Source organism: Heptranchias perlo, chromosome 5 (genome assembly GCF_035084215.1).
Source record: "Heptranchias perlo isolate sHepPer1 chromosome 5, sHepPer1.hap1, whole genome shotgun sequence".
Classification (NCBI taxonomy): Eukaryota; Metazoa; Chordata; class Chondrichthyes; order Hexanchiformes; family Hexanchidae; genus Heptranchias; species Heptranchias perlo.
Genome location: NC_090329.1, coordinates 60,678,670 through 60,696,673, shown reverse-complemented (window position 1 = coordinate 60,696,673; position 18,004 = coordinate 60,678,670). Strand labels below are relative to the sequence as shown.

The following is an 18,004-nucleotide window of genomic DNA, read 5'->3' as shown; positions in this document are numbered from 1 at the left end:
CGCCAAACATGACATAGAAGGAGGTTGGGCTGAGGGGCCTGCACATCTTGGGGAGGGGGACATAGCTACTGGTTCTCCTAAGCAGCTACCTGGTGGGCACCCATCATGGCCACCTATGTGTGCGGCTGCATCAAGCTATGCATAGACCCTCGGTACGCAAACACAAAGTGTCACTACGTGCTGAGGTTCTACCTGTCCCCGGTGTTGAGAAGGATGGGCCTGGCCACACTGCCACGGAACGCTCCGTCCAGTTGGACTGTTCCGCCCCACCTGTCCTTCGTGGAAAAGTTTGTGCAGAAAAACACCTTTGACCACAAGGTGATCAGCAAGTGGTCCGCATGTAACGTCCTCGAGACCCTGTGGGAAAAGGAGATGGTGGATCCTGTCGGTCGCTTCCCCGAGCAAACTGTCAATGTCATTTGGCAGAATGCCTCATCGCCAGAGCTTTCAAACAAGCACCGAGACCTAGCCTGGCTGGTGGTGAGAAGGGCCCTTTCTGTCAGATCCTTCATGCACTCCCGGACTCTCAGCGCCACCGCGCACTGTCCCCAAGGAGGCTGCGGTGGAGACGAGACCATCAGCCATCTCCTTCTGGAATGTGCCTTTGCAAAGAAGGTCTGGAGAGAGATGCAGTGGTATCTGTCCAGGTTCGTCCCGAGCAGTTCCGTAACACAGGATTCTGTGCTCTACGGGCTGTTCCCAAGGACGCACACTGAGACGGACATCAACTGCTGCTGGAAGACCATCAACTCGGTGAAAGACGCCCTTTGGTCTGCCCGAAACTTGCTGGTCTTCCAGTGCAAGGAGCTGTCCTCGACCGAGTGTTGCAGACTGGCACATTTCAAGATCCAGGACTACGTGCTCAGGGACGCACTGAGGATGGGTGCGGCCGCCGCAAAGGTTCTGTGGGGAAAGGCAACCGTTTAGAGCCTTCCCGCCATTGTATACCGAGGGGCTGCAATCAGGGAAAAACCCCCTCGGGCAGAATGTAAAATTCTAATAGATGTAATTTAAATGTAATGAATCTGTAATGCACCTGTAAAGAATCTGTAACATACCTGTTATCACTAATCTGTATTGAGTGTAATGCAATGAGGCACCTAGAGTGTCATGAACTGTAATTATGTACAATGTGTTCATTGAACTGTACTTGATGTAACCTGCAAATTGTATGATCTGTATTGTGTATGTTTGGAATGTGATATGACAACTGTATTGTATGTATTGCTGCAAATCTTATGAATAAAGTATATTTTTTGAAAAAAAAATCATGGCATGCAAGTTATGTGACCCTGTTCTGACCGTGGATATTCTGGCATGGTCAGGAGTGAAGGTTATTGCCACCTGTTATGCCAGTGCTTATGCCAGTGGAGTAGATGTGAGGAATTTTGGCCACAGCTTCTCTTCTCCACTTGTTCCATTACAATGTCCTTTTCAAGACAAGGTTGTGTAAGGTGCATCCAGTTGCAATCATCTTGGATACATATGCTGAATTACACTGCATGCCTCTTATGACCATGTCCTTCTTCCTCCAGAACCATCAGATAGATGGAATGGCCAGCGAGATACCCATAAGTCCTATTTAGGCGGAGCGTAATTATAGCTCCCTCAGCTTACATCCACAGATGGCAAGTGGAATACAGTTATAAGAAGGTATGAATAGCTTCAGTAGTGAATTTACCCTATGGTGTCCCAAACAAAAGAGGTGGGGGAAAGGACTGTTAAAGAATGTCTTCATTATATTATATATTCACCAATGAGCTAAATGCTTGAGAGTTGTCTATGAGATGCTTTGAATGTTGATTTTAAAAAGTACAGAGGTCATAAAGAGTAGACAGCATAGATTTGGAAGGAATCCTATGAGGGAGTGACTAAGCTAATACTATGGGGGGTATCCAGTGGATGCAATGTACTTGGATTTAAAGGAGTCATTTGAGAAAGATTCACATGTGAAACTTTTAAACAAGGTTAACATTTATGGAACTACAGGCAAATTAGCTAACTAGATCGAAAGCTAACTTGGCAATAGGAAGAAGAAGTTAATGATCAATTGACAAAAGCTCTGCCTGATTGCGGTGATTAGTAGAGTTCTGCAGGTATGTTCTACCTTTCCTGCTGTTTGCCCTATTCATGTATATTTTGAAGGGAAGTAATGGTATTATACTTTTATAAAAGTTGCTGATGATACCAGGTTGTGTGGGTAGATGATAAATGTGAGGGAGATAAGCAACATTCAAAGAGATTTGAACCAATTAAGCAGATAGTTTAAGGAATGACAGATGGATTTTAATATAAGTATTTTAATATATGCTAATGTATGTTGGATCAGGAAACAGCAAACATGTATATGATGATGAGATAATCAGCAAAGGTGGACAAGGAAAAGAATTTAAATGTAAATAATGATCATTCACCAAAAGTTTTCAGTCAGTGTGAAGCTTTTATGAAGAAAGCTAAATAAATACTAGGATCTATATCATGGATTTTGACTGTAAGCTGAAGTGAGTTACTCTAAATGTGTATAGATCACTGGTAAGACCATACTTGGAATATACGGACTGATTTCATGATGATCTGCTCAGGGAACACACACCATGCATTATATGCGCGCGCACACCCCCCCCCCCCCCCCCAACCGTAGAATTGAGCAAGTAGAGTTGCACACCAGAATCACTGTGCCCTCCATACCCCCTGAGCAGAAATTTTTAAAGTTTTTTTTGGAGGTCACGCTGAGAGTCTCATAACACCCCATGACTTTATGCAATAATATTCAAATAGATCTCTCAACAAGTTGCACAAGCTTTCTGAAGTCTTCACTCCTGTAGAGTACTGTAGAGTAACTAATCTCTATAAAATGAGCGCTTCTGCGCTTTCATGCTGTTCACTGCCTTGAGAGTGAGGACCCCTTTAGTTATAGAAGGTGTGTGTGAGTTAGCTGCAGTTAGTGATATCAGTTACTGTAGGCTCTGAAGCTTGCTAGATTTCCTTTGGGTAGCGGAGAGGAATTTTGCAGAGATTTTTTCTCTGCTTTTTTTCTCTCTCATGAGATTGCAGGACTGGAGGAGTGGGAGGGGGAGGTGGGTTGATGGTGCTTGTAGACTGTAGTCTGGATGGGAAGAATAAAAGGGCTAGTTTGTCTTTTTTGTTTTTTTCTGTATGTTTACTAAAGTTGGATTCTTAAACCTGGAACAGACAAAAATTCATTTGCAATTTGGTTCATTGTTTGACTTTTCATATTGTAGTTTCTGCATTATTTTTGCATTACTTTCTTCTGCTGTATGCTGCTGCAAATTTCAACACAGGAATCCTTTTGCTCAGACCTGTGGCCACAGCACTGTTTCTGGCAGCAGCTGCAAACCTTTGCTGTAACCACACTGCTCAGCATGGGCATTCCATTGGACCTTCCAATGGCTATTATGGATTCGGAAGAGGAAGAGGTGTTCAGGCAGAAGGAAGAAAGACAGTTGCACTTGCACCTGAGATGTCTGGCACCCAATCAGACTCTGCCCAGGACCCAAGTATTCAAACCTAAGCAAGCCATTTGGTCATGTCTGAAGATACCTGCCTTCGTTGAAATGCTTTACGAGGGAGGCTATCACCGAGTTATGACATCTACTAGAACTCAACTGATGACTAGATCTAGACCTGCTTGTTGCTGCGAAGGTCATCACAACATTGCATTTTTACACAATTAGATTATCTCAAGCAACTGCTGGTGACATTTACCACATTAGTCATACTTTGGTCCAACAATGCATCAAGCAGATGCCTTGTTTGCCAGAGGAAACACTTTTGTCCATTGCCCCATGGGAAGGAGCAAACAACATGGGAAGATACGGCAATTTTACCAGGTGGCAGTCTTCCCTAAAGGCTCCACTAATGCACCCATGTAGCCATCAAGGTCCCTAACAACAATCCCATTGAATATAAGAATAGGAAAGGATTTCATTCTATCATGTGCAGATGTGCACAGGAACAGAATAATGTAGGTGAACGTGTGATTCCTCAGCAGCAGTCTCACTGTTTTCATTTAGTGGCAGTCCATTGTGCCAGCACCATTTCAAGGAGCAGGCAGACTATTTGCTACTGGATCAGGGCTACCCTTTGGAGCTCTGGTTATTTATAGCCAGTGAAAAATCCCCAAACGGAGGGCAAAAGGACATACAATGAGGCTCATGTCTCTATCCCTATTCTGGTGGAACATACAATTGGCATGATGAAATAGAAATTCTACTGGCTGAACAGATTAGGTGTGGTAGTGCTCTATAGCCCTGAAAGGGTGTTAAAAATGAACAGTGTCTGCTGTACCCTGCATAAATTTGCTATTCAGAAAGTGGAAACTATTCAGCCAGAGAACCAGGTAGGTCAGCCTGCAGCTTTGGCAGAGGAGGAGGAAGTTGAAATGGGTGAGACTGATGTGCAGTTAGGAAAACTGGTGCTCCATGATATACTGGCTCCATGAACAAAAAGCTCTGCCTAATCACCACTGTCTCTGCTACCATCCCTCATGTTTGCCATGACCTTTAATATTATTATGTCCCTTTTGATAATTAAGTGAAGATTTATCTCCCCCCATCCCCATGACCCAGGGTCAGACAGGAGTGCCAGGTTTTCCTGTAATGATCTATTTACATGGCACAGGAACATCCTCGGCAGAGGCCTGCTGCCTGGCAGGGTCTGGTGTTGCAGAACGGGCAGCAAACTGAGATGCAGCGCCAGGCCTGAAAGGCATGTTGGGCCTTTGACATCAGGACCTTCTGGCTGCCGATGGAGCTGAAGATTCTAATTCCATCTGAAGATCCAGGAAATGGGTGTGTTGAAATCTTTAAAAATGGCCTACTTTTACATCTTCAGCGTGCCCTAGGACCCCTTTGGATGCTCCGTGTTTTCTGGGTGCCTTTGCCCTGGGATGCCCAGAAAGTGAAACACCCTGTCTCACCTCATCAACATGCCCCCCATTGCTCTATACCTTCTTCAGGTGCAGGCCAATTCTACCCCCACCCCCCCCCCACCCCAACCACCGCCAACAAATGCAGAAAGCCCTGGAAATCCAGGTTTCTTCTTCTTTTCTGACCTTTGTGCCCAAAAAACTAGGTGTTCCAGTGGGCAAAGGTCAGGAAAATCCATTCTTCAATCTACACAGTACATTTCAAAGAATGTGCAAACAGTTTATTTCCGTACTCAACTTTTGTGTCTGTGCTTCAATGTTTATTTCCCTGGTGCTTGCTCCTGCTGAGAGTGTAGTGTGTATATCTTCTAGTACCTAATTTTGTGCTTCTTCTAAGTATCACCTCATTGGGAGGAGCAAGTGTGGTGGCAGTCTGCTTTTCTTCAGGGGTCCTCAACTTAGCTGTGGCACTGCACCTGTTTCTGCTGAGTCATGAAATGGCCCTGCAACCACTGCCAGCACTTCGGTCCCTGATCTGCGTGGCTGCTCCTTTCCAGTACCTACATCTTCTTCAGACCTGGGAGGTAACTGCCTCATCCGTTTCTCTTCCTGCCACATGTCAGCAGCTAGATGTCCACTGAGGATGGACAGGGATGCATGTGGGGGCAGACTCTTGGCTACCGTTGAGTGTAAAGCTCGCCATGAAGGTTCTCTCAAGCTGATTCCCAAGGCTCTCAAAGGCTGAAGTAAGAAGCTCCTGTAAATTGGAATCCAGGGGTGATTTTCAACTGCTGCCTGCCCCATTTACACTAGAAAATAATGCGGTCGGCTGTTGAATTTTTAAAAATATTGCCGCGACCCATCCAACAAGGCCGAAACAGGTGGAAACCTACTTGACGATACCAATTAGGCTAATGTGCCAGCTGTAGGACCCTGTTTGCAATTTTTAGTACCAATGGGTGGAGCACATGCCATGTATGGCCTGCCCCCTTAGTACAAAGCCTTCAACGGCCCAACCTGCAATCCTTAAAGAGACTGCTAGAGGCCAATCATAAAATAGCTTCTAACACTATTTTGTGTATTTTTGTTGGGCAAGAGTGCAGGTTTCCACAAGACGCTCACATAGCTGCAGAAATGTCAGATCTGCACTTCTCCATACCATGCAAGGAGCTCTGAAGACTCACTAAGGACAATATGAAGTGCTTCTGCTGTTAATAAGTTCAGTTGTGTGTATAGCCTCTGTAAGGCATGTATGAGTGGAACCCACAGCTGATATGTTCACCTTATTGCTGCTCATCTGTTACCATCTCCATTTGCTGCTCCTCATGTACTCGGTGCTTCACCAGGTGATACTTTCTGAAACTCTCTTTCAGATTGCCCTGGTGGACGTATGTGAACTTGTGCTTAAGGGTTCGGGAATGCTTGACAGGTGCTTATGAGGTGCCAGCTTCCTGCTTAGGGACATTGCCTTGGGAGGCCCATACACAAAGAGAAAATGAATGCGTGTCAGCAGGAAAGTTTCAATGCACAGGAGGAGGCCAATAAGATATCATGCTGCTGCTGGGCAGTTGTACCAGCATGTTAATGAGTGAGTGAGCTTGAAAGGAAAATGAGAACAAGAAATGAAAGAGATGTCTTACCTTGTTGTGATGCTATAAAGCCACCAAGCTCTCCCTCACACACTATGGCCTGCACCCCGATAATTTGTAATGCAGCTTCTTCATGGCAGGTGAGGTGATGCAAGTAAACATGGCTGCCACCAATCCAGGTTCTCTCTTGGTGGTTGTGGACAATCTTCTGCTTTAAATACTGACAAACATACACTTGCAGCATTTGGATGTAACAGGAAGTGTACCTCAGTGCCCAGCCTACATTTCACCTTGTGTCAAGGGTTGGCTCCACAGCTTGCAAGCATTTTGAGGTACCATTTGCACTTGGAGGTAAAACATGCAACAGCTGTGTGAGGTAATGGCGACCTTCCCTTTGCCAGCCCCCAATTTCCAGCTAACGTATAACAGGCATGGTAGTTTGGGTGTACAAGATGTGAGAATTTGTATCAGTACTTTTCATGCTGCATTCCTGACGTCACAACATGTTGGGCTTTCAATGCTTCTTACACACTTACTACAGGTATTCATTTGATTTGCTTCAGAACAACTTGCATTTATTAATTTGTCTTTAACATGCTAAAGTGCTTCACAGAGGTGTAACCAGAAATTGGATACCGAGCCATTGAAGGAGATCTTAGGAGTGATGGCCAAAAGCTTGGTCAAGGAGGTGGATTTTAAAGAGCATCTTAAAGGAGGAGAGTGAGGCAGAGGGGTTTAGGGGAGGAATTTCAGAGTGTGGTAGGCATATGGTGAAGCAAAGGGAAGGGGGAGTGCGTAAGAGTCCAGAATCAGGAATAGAGAATTCTGAGTGGGGGGAGAAGGTTGTAGGGCTGGAGGAGGTTACAGAGATAGGGAGAGGTGAAGCCATGAAGGGATTTAAACACAAGGATGAGAATTTTAAATTTGAGGCGCTGGGGACTGGGAGACAATGTAGGTCGAGGAGGACAGGGGTGAAAAAGAAGCAAGATCCGATGCGGTATAGGACACAGGCCACAGAGTTCTGGAGGAGCTGAAGTTCATGGAGGGTGGAGGATGGGAGGCTGACCGGGAGTGCATTGGAATATTCAAGTCTGGAGGTGACAAAGGCATGGATGAGTAGTTAAACTATAGCCAACTGTACTTTGGTACTCTTCCTCAGGCCAGAGAACTTCTTTCTTATTGGCTCTCATGACTTGTGGACATGGCAGACTACATTCACTCTGTGGGCAACCTTTTGTCCTGCTTGCCGCACATTGACTCTGGGAGGATGGTTTCCCTTTACTAAGAAATGGAGATCTTCCTCTGTTGCACCTCCTCAAGTAACACACCGAGCGACTAATCATTGAAGGGGGCAAATCTGGCACTCGGCCCTTGGTGACATTCCATCAGCGTTGCAGTGCAGTGGTGATGGTTCAAATGATGCTTTAATAGTTTGCTTCTTATTCCTTGACAGCCTAATTATGTTTTTATGGGAATGCATTTATGTTCCTTGGTGGTCTTCAGAAGCTCATGTTCTGAACTACAAATTGCTATATTTTACTAGCTTTGATGCCAAATTATGCTTCCTCCACCAAAAAAAAAATTCTACTGCAAACAATCTAAAAAGCTGTTGATTAAGTCCAGTTTCCTTTCCTGTGAGGTGCAGCATTACGAATCTCTGCCCCTTTTTCCTCTGCCTCAAGTCCCAGAAACTAGTGCACATGGGACAGTAGGCAGAGGAGAATTAGCCCCAATATCACACGATTTCAAAGTGCTCTTGGCATCACAGCAGTAAATCATATTGCAGGTGACTGCAGTGACCAAATTATTTTCATCTGTGTTCTTGTCCATAAAGGTTAATTAATCAATGCCACATTCCCAGTACAGAACAAGGAATCAAAGATCGGGCTGCAGTACAGTAGCTCTAATTCTTCAATGTGTTGCCTTCAAATATGGCTCCCCCTGGGATTCTGGGCGGGTGAATTTACCCTATAGTGCCTTATTATCGCAGTTCTCAAAGATATCTTGATAATTATAGCCTAGAAATTACTGTTTCTGATATTCACATATTTGTATGAGGTTCCTTTGTCTGCAGTTCCAACAGGAGCATTAACCGTGTTAAAGTGAACGGGCTATACAGCCATTAAAATAGCGGACATTGAAGCCTGGATTTTATGCTGCTGGCTACCTGTTGTAATGGTTTTAATTGGATGTCCAGAAGTGGAAAATTGATGGAAGTTCCATTTTTCTGGAAGTTTCTGAAAGTCGGGGGGGGGGGGTGGTGGCGGGGTGGTGGAGTAGAGCAGTGTTGGAAGAGCTTGCCTGAAAGAGGCAGGCACTTCATTAGCATATATATTTGAGGGTCGGGGCATCCTGCACACCATTTCCCAACATTGAGGCATACAAGACATCGGGAAAGATTTTCAATTGCCAGTTGCCCGATCCTCACCTGAAAAATGGGTGGCTGGCAGTTGATGATTGGTTGTGGGTGGTTGGAGTGGGGGTGGGGGGGGGGAGGACACCGTAGCCACTCCATTGACACCAAGGCCTACTTGATGCAATTCTTAGGTGGACCTGTAAATGGCCGAGCAGCATGCCTGCATGTTGCATGGAATGTCTAAGGAAGGTGTAAGACCCCAATTGCAATTTGCAGGTACAAATGGGTGGAGCAGTCTAACCAGCGGTTCTTAAAGGGACCATTGCAGGCTGCCCAAAAAATGGCCAATACAATTTTTAATTTTAATTCTTGTGGGGCCTCCTGCTCCTCATGGACCCACAAGAAACTCCATCCCACTGCTGGCCCGTTTGAGCCCCTCCAAGAACCAGCTCAAACCATCCAGACCCGACTTACCAGCTGATTCAGCCTAGAAGATGGGTGATTTCCCACCCTCTCAGAACCAGTGAGCTGCAGTGGGGTGCCTGTCTGGAAAACACAGCTTGCCAGCAGCATTTAAATGAGGCCCGAATTGAAAATGTTTTGGATCAAGCAGAAGTCAAAGATCACCCTCAACAAGTCAAAAATCAGGGTTGCCAGGGAATCACATGTGGAAGTAGTTGATTTATAAGGCACAAGTAAGTAAAGCACAATCCTTTATATTTCATTCATTTTTGTTAATTTTTTTTTCTGCTTGCACAGGTTCTCTCAAGCCTTGGTGCCAATTGTTCAACTCGCCGCCCCCCATCACCATTACGAGATAAATGGGTTGCTCAATTGGAATCCTCCCATCTAAAGTCTTTGGAAGAAGACCAATGAAGGGATGCCACACAGGTCAGGCTGTATGAGAAATGCTCTGTGTTCACCTGCTTGAACCCTCACACCCACATTGGCAGACAGAAGTCGCCAAACTTCACATTGGCAAACAATTAGTGCATGTAGAGGCTTCTATTCCCAAAGAATGCTGGGACTACAAACCCAAAGGCACCACTAAGATAGTTGAATGTCTTAACTGTAATCATAGAATCATAGAAGTTTATAACATGGAAACAGGCCCTTCGGCCCAACATGTCCATGTCGCCCAGTTTATACCACTAAGCTAGTCCCAATTGCCTGCACTTGGCCCATATCCCTCGATACCCATCTTACCCATGTAACTGTCCAAATGCTTTTTAAAACACAAAATTGTACCCGCCTCTACTACTGCCTCTGGCAGCTCGTTCCAGACACTCACCACCCTTTGAGTGAAAAAATTGCCCCTCTGGACCCTTTTGTATCTCTCCCCTCTCACCTTAAATCTATGCCCCCTCGTTATAGACTCCCCTACCTTTGGGAAAAGATTTTGACTATCGACCTTATCTATGCCCCCCATTATTTTATAGACTTCTATAAGATCACCCCATAACCTCCTACTCTCCAGGGAAAAAAGTCTCAGTCTATCCAACCTCTCCCTATAAGTCAAACCATCAAGTCCCGGTAGCATCGTAGTAAATCTTTTCTGCACTCTTTCTAGTTTAATAATATCCTTTCTATAATAGGGTGACCAGAACTGTACACAGTATTCCAAGTGTGGCCTTACTAATGTCTTGTACAACTTCAACAAGACATCCCAACTCCTGTATTCAATGTTCTGACCAATGAATCCAAGCATGCCGAATGCCTTCTTCACCACCCTATCCACCTGTGACTCCACTTTCAAGGAGCTATGAACCTGTACTCCTAGATCTCTTTGTTCTATAACTCTCCCCAACGCCCTACCATTAACGGAGTAGGCCCTGGCCCGATTCGATCTACCAAAATGCATCACCTCACATTTATCTAAATTAAACTCCATCTGCCATTCATCGGCCCACTGGCCCAATTGATCAAGATCCCGTTGCAATCCTAGATAACCTTCTTCACTGTCCACAATGCCACCAATCTTGGTGTCATCTGCAAACTTACTAACCATGCCTCCTAAATTCTCATCCAAATCATTAATATAAATAACAAATAACAGCGGACCCAGCACCGATCCCTGAGGCACACCGCTGGTCACAGGCCTCCAGTTTGAAAAACAACCCTCTACAACCACCCTCTGTCTTCTGTCGTCAATCCAATTTTGTATCCAATTGGCTACCTCACCTTGGATCCCGTGAGATTTAACCTTATATAACAACCTACCATGCGGTACCTTGTCAAATGCTTTGCTGAAGTCCATGTAGACCACGTCTACTGCACAGCCCTCATCTATCTTCTTGGTTACCCCTTCAAAAAACTCAATCAAATTCGTGAGACATGATTTTCCTCTCACAAAACCATGCTGACTGTTCCTAATCAGTCCCTGCCTCTCCAAATGCCTGTAGATCCTGTCCCTCAGAATACCCTCTAACAACTTACCCACTACAGATGTCAGGCTCACCGGTCTGTATTTCCCAGGCTTTTCCCTGCCGCCCTTCTTAAACAAAGGCACAACATTTGCTACCCTCCAATCTTCAGGCACCTCACCTGTAGCTGTCGATGATTTAAATATCTCTGCTAGGGGACCCGCAATTTCCTCCCTAACCTCCCATAACGTCCTGGGATACGTTTCATCAGGTCCCGGAGATTTATCTACCTTGATGCGCGTTAAGACTTCCAGCACCTCCCTCTCTGTAATATGTACACTCCTCAAGACATCACTATTTATTTCCCCAAGTTCCCTAACATCCATGCCTTTCTCAACCGTAAATACCGATGTGAAATATTCATTCAGGATCTCACCCATCTCTTGTGGTTCCGCACATAGATGACCTTGTTGATCCTTAAGAGGCCCTACTCTCTCCCTAGTTACTCTTTTGCCCTTTATGTATTTGTAGAAGCTCTTTGGATTCTCCTTTGCCTTATCTGCCAAAGCAATCTCATGTCCCCTTTTTGCCCTCCTGATTTCTCTCTTAACTGTACTCCGGCAATCTCTATACTCTTCAAGGGATCCACTTAATCCCAGCTGTCTATGCATGTCATATGCCTCCTTCTTCTTTTTGACTAGGGCCTCAATCTCCCGAGTCATCCAAGGTTCCCTACTTCTACCAGCCTTGCCCTTCACTTTATAAGGAATGTGCTTACCCTGAACCCTGATTAACACGCTTTTGAAAGCCTCCCACTTACAGGTCGTCCCTTTGCCTGCCAACAGACTCTCCCAATCAACTACTGAAAGTAATGTTGGCTGTTTCTTCCACAGTATCCCAAGCACAGTAGTCATGCTTTCAGTGGCACTGCATGAAGGCAGGCTAGGGAGATCAGCAGTCAGTGTACCCCGGCACACAACGAGGGGTCACCAACCATACCTGTTTTCATAGGGTCCAGGTCAGCAGAAAACCAGATGCAGAGCCATTTGCTGCAAGGACAGTTACAGCTATTATTTACCCAATGACATTAAGGCCTTAATTTTCCTCTGCCAGTTCACCCTAAATCAGACACGATAGCAGCAGAAACAGTGGGGAAAATCAGACAGCAAGACTTACCGCCATGTCAGTGCCCCGATCTTGTTTTTTTTTCCTCACCCAAACTGGGACTATGTTTGCCACTCCAAGCAAATGGCGGCAGGGGTGCCAGGCTTGAGTTCCTAGTCCAGATCCCTCCTGAATGTCACTCTTATCACCACTCCTTGGAACCACCTGGTGAAAGGTGGCGGTAGACATAGGGTAACAGTGGTAATGTTCCCAAATGTTATAAATGGAGGCAGAGGGACTAATCTAGGCCTCCTCTCTCTGTAATCCCTTACCTGCTGAAGACCTCGGCTGAGGCCTTCAGTGGCAGATTTGTTCCAGTCTTCGGGTGCTGTGGCCCCTTTAATGTTTTCTTGCACCTCTTCTGGTGCTGCAGTGGGACTGCTGCTTGGGCTCCTTAGTGCCAAATGTAGTTAAGTGCTGCCTTGATGTCAAGGGCAGTTATTTTCACCTCTCCTCTGGCATTCAGCTCATGCATTCATTTCTGGATCAAGACTGTGATGACGTTAGAGCTGAGTGGTTCTTGTGAAATCAGAATTGAGCACTGATGCTCAGGCTATTGGTGAGTAGGTGTCACTTGATTTCACTATTAATGACTCCTTCCGTTACTCTGCTGATGTTTGGGAGAAGGCTGATAAGGCAACAATTGTCATGTCATAGCTGCACTGGGATGGCTTGGCCAGAGCAGTGGCTAGTTCTGATGCACAGGTCTTCAGCATTAATGTGGGATGTTGTCAGGGCTCACAGGCTTTGCAGTGTCCTGTGCACTCAGCTACTTCTCAGTGTCACATGAAGTGACCTGAATTGGCTGGACATCAGCATCTATGATGGTGGGGACCTTGTGAAAGTGCCAAGTAGAATTGTTCACTTTGGACTTTTGGCTAAAAACGCTTGCAGACACTTCAGACTTGTTTCTTGCACTCACGCACTGGGCTCTGCCATAGTTGAGGATGGGATTGTTCATGGAACCTTCTCCTCACATTACTTGCCTGTTTGTCCACCACCATTCTCAAGTGGATGTGGTAGGGCTACAGAGATTTGCTCTGGCTTATTGCTTGTGAAAATGCTTAGCTGTGTCTATATCATGCTGCTTTTGGTGTTTAGCATACAGGTACTCCTGTTGTAGCTTCATTTGGTTGGTGCTTCATTCTAAGGTATGCTTGGTACTGCTTCTGGATTATCCTTTGGGGTTGGTCTGCTGGCTTGATGGTGATGAAGAAGTAAGGGATATATTTGACCACAAGATTACCATTGTGATAGTATACATTTCTGCTGCTGCTAATGGCCCACATGGATGCCATTTTGGGCTGCTAGATCTGTCCTTAGTCTTTGCCACACTACACAAAGGAAATATGCTCACTGTGAAGACAAGACTGTCTTCACAAAAAGTGTGTGCAGGCCAGTCCTATCAATGCTATCATGGACAGATGTAAGCGAAACATATGTTAGTGAGGACAAGGTCAAGTAAATTACTCCCTTGTGTTGGTTCCCTCACCACTGGACAGAGACCCACTCTGCCAGCTGTGTCCTTCAGGATTCAACCAGCTTGGTCTTCATAGCCCAGAGGCTGGTTGTATTATTCCAACTGCTGCCCCAGCTGATATTAGCTAATTCACAACAGACCAGGAAGTGAGCCTAGAAATTTCTGACCTGTACAACTTGGTGCTATACTGGGCAGTACCTTTACGCGCTGGATCACAGGGGAGACTACAATGATGCTCTTAATGTGCACATTAAAGGTGAAAGAAGGTTTACTTCTGGCACCAAAATTATCTCACACTATTTAGATAGTGTTTTGAAACAGATGTAATCAGAACATACCTGACAACTATAATGTAAACAAAGCTTTTGTATTGTCTCTAATCCAGATCATTACAAAGTGAAAATACCAAGTTAAGTGCTGACATTGTACCAATTTTGGACTTACACAGTAAAAATTTAGAAGAGACATAAATCCAATTAATTTTAAAAGAGTTAACACCTTCACTAAAATAGCATATATGGGATATTTCAGACAATCACATTAAATATTCTTATGCCAGTATCCTGCAACATAATTTCAGGGCCATATTTTTTGTGGAATTTTGTGCTCATCAAGGTGATAAAATCACTGCTACCAAATAAATATTTTGCCAGTGGTACCCAATATCAGCACTAAGCACTGCCTGGTAAATTTGCCAGTATTACGCCTTAATACCAACTTCAACTGCACCATCTTACAGCATTCCTACAATGGCCACCTTTGTACCAAATTATAGATGGTTTTGTGCTGTGGATTTGCACATACTGGGAACTGAGATGGCACAACTTATTTTCCATTTGACCTACATTTGGCAAAAAGGAGAATTTCATCCCATCTCATCCATGTGAACTGCATTTGAATCCGGAACCAAAATGAAAAAGGACAATTGCAAGCCAATGCACCACACAGGACTTTGAGAATAAAAGGATATCAGTTCTGTGCAGTGTTTAACTCAGTGCATTCTGTGATCTGCCAACCTGCACCGTACAGACTTAACTGTTACAGTTTAATATAAAAGTAGACTGATGAAAGGCAAAAGTTTAAGTACTTGTATAATTATTGCACTTGTTGAGACATATTGAAGTTTAAAAGCCATGTTTGTGCTTGTACAGGAAAAGCCACAAGAACAACTTAATAAAATGAAAACTGTTTATATTTTTTTCATTTCAATCAATACATCATATAATGTATTAAAATGGAAAGGTACAAAATTTGAAATAAATATTTTCTGATTCATGTATAAATCTTTTGTCCAGATGATTTTATCTGTTCATGTTACAATAAAACATTTTAAATGGCATTTAATTTTTTAAAAATGTGTTCTGTGAAACAGAACATTAACAAATACAACAAAAAAATTTGTTTTGGCGTGATGTCTTGACACACTACGTTCCCCAAAACCACGTAAATAGTGGTGAAAACAGTAGAATTTGAATTTGTTAAATAAACATACTTTTAAAACTGCAATTTCCAATCAGTCTAAATAAGCAAGCCATGTTCTGCACTTAGGATATATACATTCATTAATGTCCAAGGGAAGACAGCCACAGACATTGAAAGTGATGGTGAAGGTCAAGAGACATTTTTTTTATGGCTGCAGTAACTTTACATTCAAAGAACAAAAATCTAAAGATGAATAATTTGAGAAACACACATTTAAAAAATACTTGAATTAAACCAAATCTTAAAGGTCGCTCACCTCATTATTTGCTCAGAATGATGCTTAGGCTTGAGCAGAATGAGTATTGCACTGTGTGTATGTGGATTCCCAGGACTTTAGATTATAGCATTCTCAATTCAGCTCATCAGACAACCTTTGGGGTATAAATTCGTATGCATTACACCCAATGTGCAGGTGTTGGCCCCACTGCTAAATTTGTGGGGCCTTTTTTGAAGCACCCCAGGCAGAAGGCTAAAAAAGGCATTAGGCCCATTAAATATTTAAATTAGGAGCCTAATGCCTGTTGAAGGGCCCCTTGCTGAAATGAATCATCGACGAGCAGGGCAGGCATCGGGCCTGCCCCTCTCAGGATTCTTCAGCGTGGTGTCCACCAATGAAAGGTAAGTTTAATTTTTTTTAAAACTGCTCCTGACACCATAGGAGTCACAATTGCCCTCCCCCAACTCCCCCCGTAGCCCGCTCTAATCCCCACTCCTGGAACTTACCTGAGGGCAGCTGCTGACATTGTTTTCTTCGCCGAGTATGCTGATGAGGCTCGAGGAACAATTTCCATCGATCCACGGGCCTCTCAAATGTCCCCAAAACCAAAATCCATCTCTTTGTGTTTACGGCAATATTTTAAGCATAAAGAATAGGCTTGATGTGCCAAAAGTGGGACTACAGCTTAGAAATTAATTTTGGTGGTATTAACAGACAAATGCTTAATACATTCATATAATACTCCTTTGTCCATTATTTTAACCAGTTTATTTTAAATGGGTTGATATCGCCACTAAAATAATGTACAGAGGAATGTAATGTGAACCTGTTAAGTGTTCATCTGCTAATATTGGCAACAATGATTTCTAGGTCTAGAAGACGAGGCAACAGGCCATGAATGATAAAGTGCTTAATAAAACACACCCCCAAGGAAAAATATTCAGTGATGTCAGAATCTAATATCATAAATAAAGGGAATTATCAGATTTTGTAATTTTACTGTAATGATTTGCTGTAGTTTTTGTGTTAGGTCCTACCTCACTTTGTACTGTTGGATTATGAAGGCGTGATGCCATGCACAAGAAATACATCAATTCATCAAAACATTTTTTAAAGAGAGCTATTTTCAAATGCAATTCTTTCTGTTGATAATTTTTCCTATAAATTAAGACTCAGTACGGATTAGCAGCCATCTGTAATGTCTGTTAAACAACTACAATAATCCAAAAGGATTCCATGCAAATTTGACTAGAATTACAATTAAATAATACAAAAGCTATGTATGATATTTGTAATCTTTGGTGCCTGTTTGCTACTAAAGCTTTTGGTCAATTTGTTCTGCGGGGAAAATAATGACTTTTTTGTCCATTATCTGCATGTGTCCTTTCACCATTTTGTAGAGGAGAGAATTAAATTATTTAAGTAGCACAGATTTGCTTTATCAAATGTGGTACCCTTATATCTCAATGAAATAAAAGACCTTTTTAGAATTTGGTTTAACTCAGTTGACTACACCTCACTGAAAAAGTTGCTATTGAACACAACAGAAAAAAAAATACTGTGGTTCTTGGACAATAATTTGCCAAAGACCGCTTTAATTTCCACAACCTGGTTTTAAGGAACAGTATTAAAGTACAGTAGATGAACTTAAGAAAAACCCTAGTTGGAGACAAGATGCAATAAAAGGATAAAAGAGTTATTTTCTGGTCAACAACCAATCACCATTATAGTCAAAATGAAACCATCCTGTGCACTGAAGACCTCAACAACATTTCTCAACATTTCACTAATTACATCTGACCATGCAAGATTACACAAACATCTTAACTAGTTTTAAACTTTTAAACACTGACATTATGCAATTTTTCATAATTATACTGGTTAAAGTAACAGCTAATAGCTGTCAAATATCAGATACATCATATACATATATTTTTTGTTTTTTGTATATAGAATCTGGACAACACAACATTACATATATTATAGAAAACAGTTCCTTCTCAAAGAATAGGAAACGTTTTTGCTACCAAATTAAGTTTACATTAAATAATACAAAATACAGTACAATAAGGATCAACTGGCTCAAAACTTAATATACATCCACATTGCTTAGTGGCCTTTAAAAAGCTAATAAAGGACTAGGCAATGACACAGCACATATAAGGCATATTGTCAAAATATAGAAGCATTAACATCATGCTGTCTGATTCCTATTAACATTTCCAACTTTTGTGGGCAAATTATTAACCATGGATCCTGTTCACCCATGATGCATTGTATCCTGACATCCCCCTGGGCAATTCATATGCGCATGGTGATGAAAGACTAATAGTAATTTTGACTATTTGGACATCTATCTGAATTTTTTTTTCCTGTACCACAAACTTTGGTGAAAACAGCTTATACAGCACCACTGTTAATAAATGCTAGGTTATTTTCTAAAATAATTTCTTCTTCATATTTCA

At 43.1% G+C, this 18,004-nt stretch overlaps 1 long non-coding RNA gene across 1 annotated transcript in view; it reads left to right on the top strand.

The window, feature by feature from the left end:
• Nucleotides 1–1,540: 1,540 nt before the first annotated feature.
• LOC137321792 (uncharacterized) overlaps nt 1,541–18,004 on the top strand; it is a 41,637-nt gene continuing 25,173 nt past the window's right edge. The window contains exons 1-2 of the long non-coding RNA XR_010962903.1: nt 1,541–1,653; nt 9,593–9,724. This is a non-coding gene — a long non-coding RNA (uncharacterized lncRNA). The remainder of the gene's footprint in view (nt 1,654–9,592; nt 9,725–18,004) is intronic.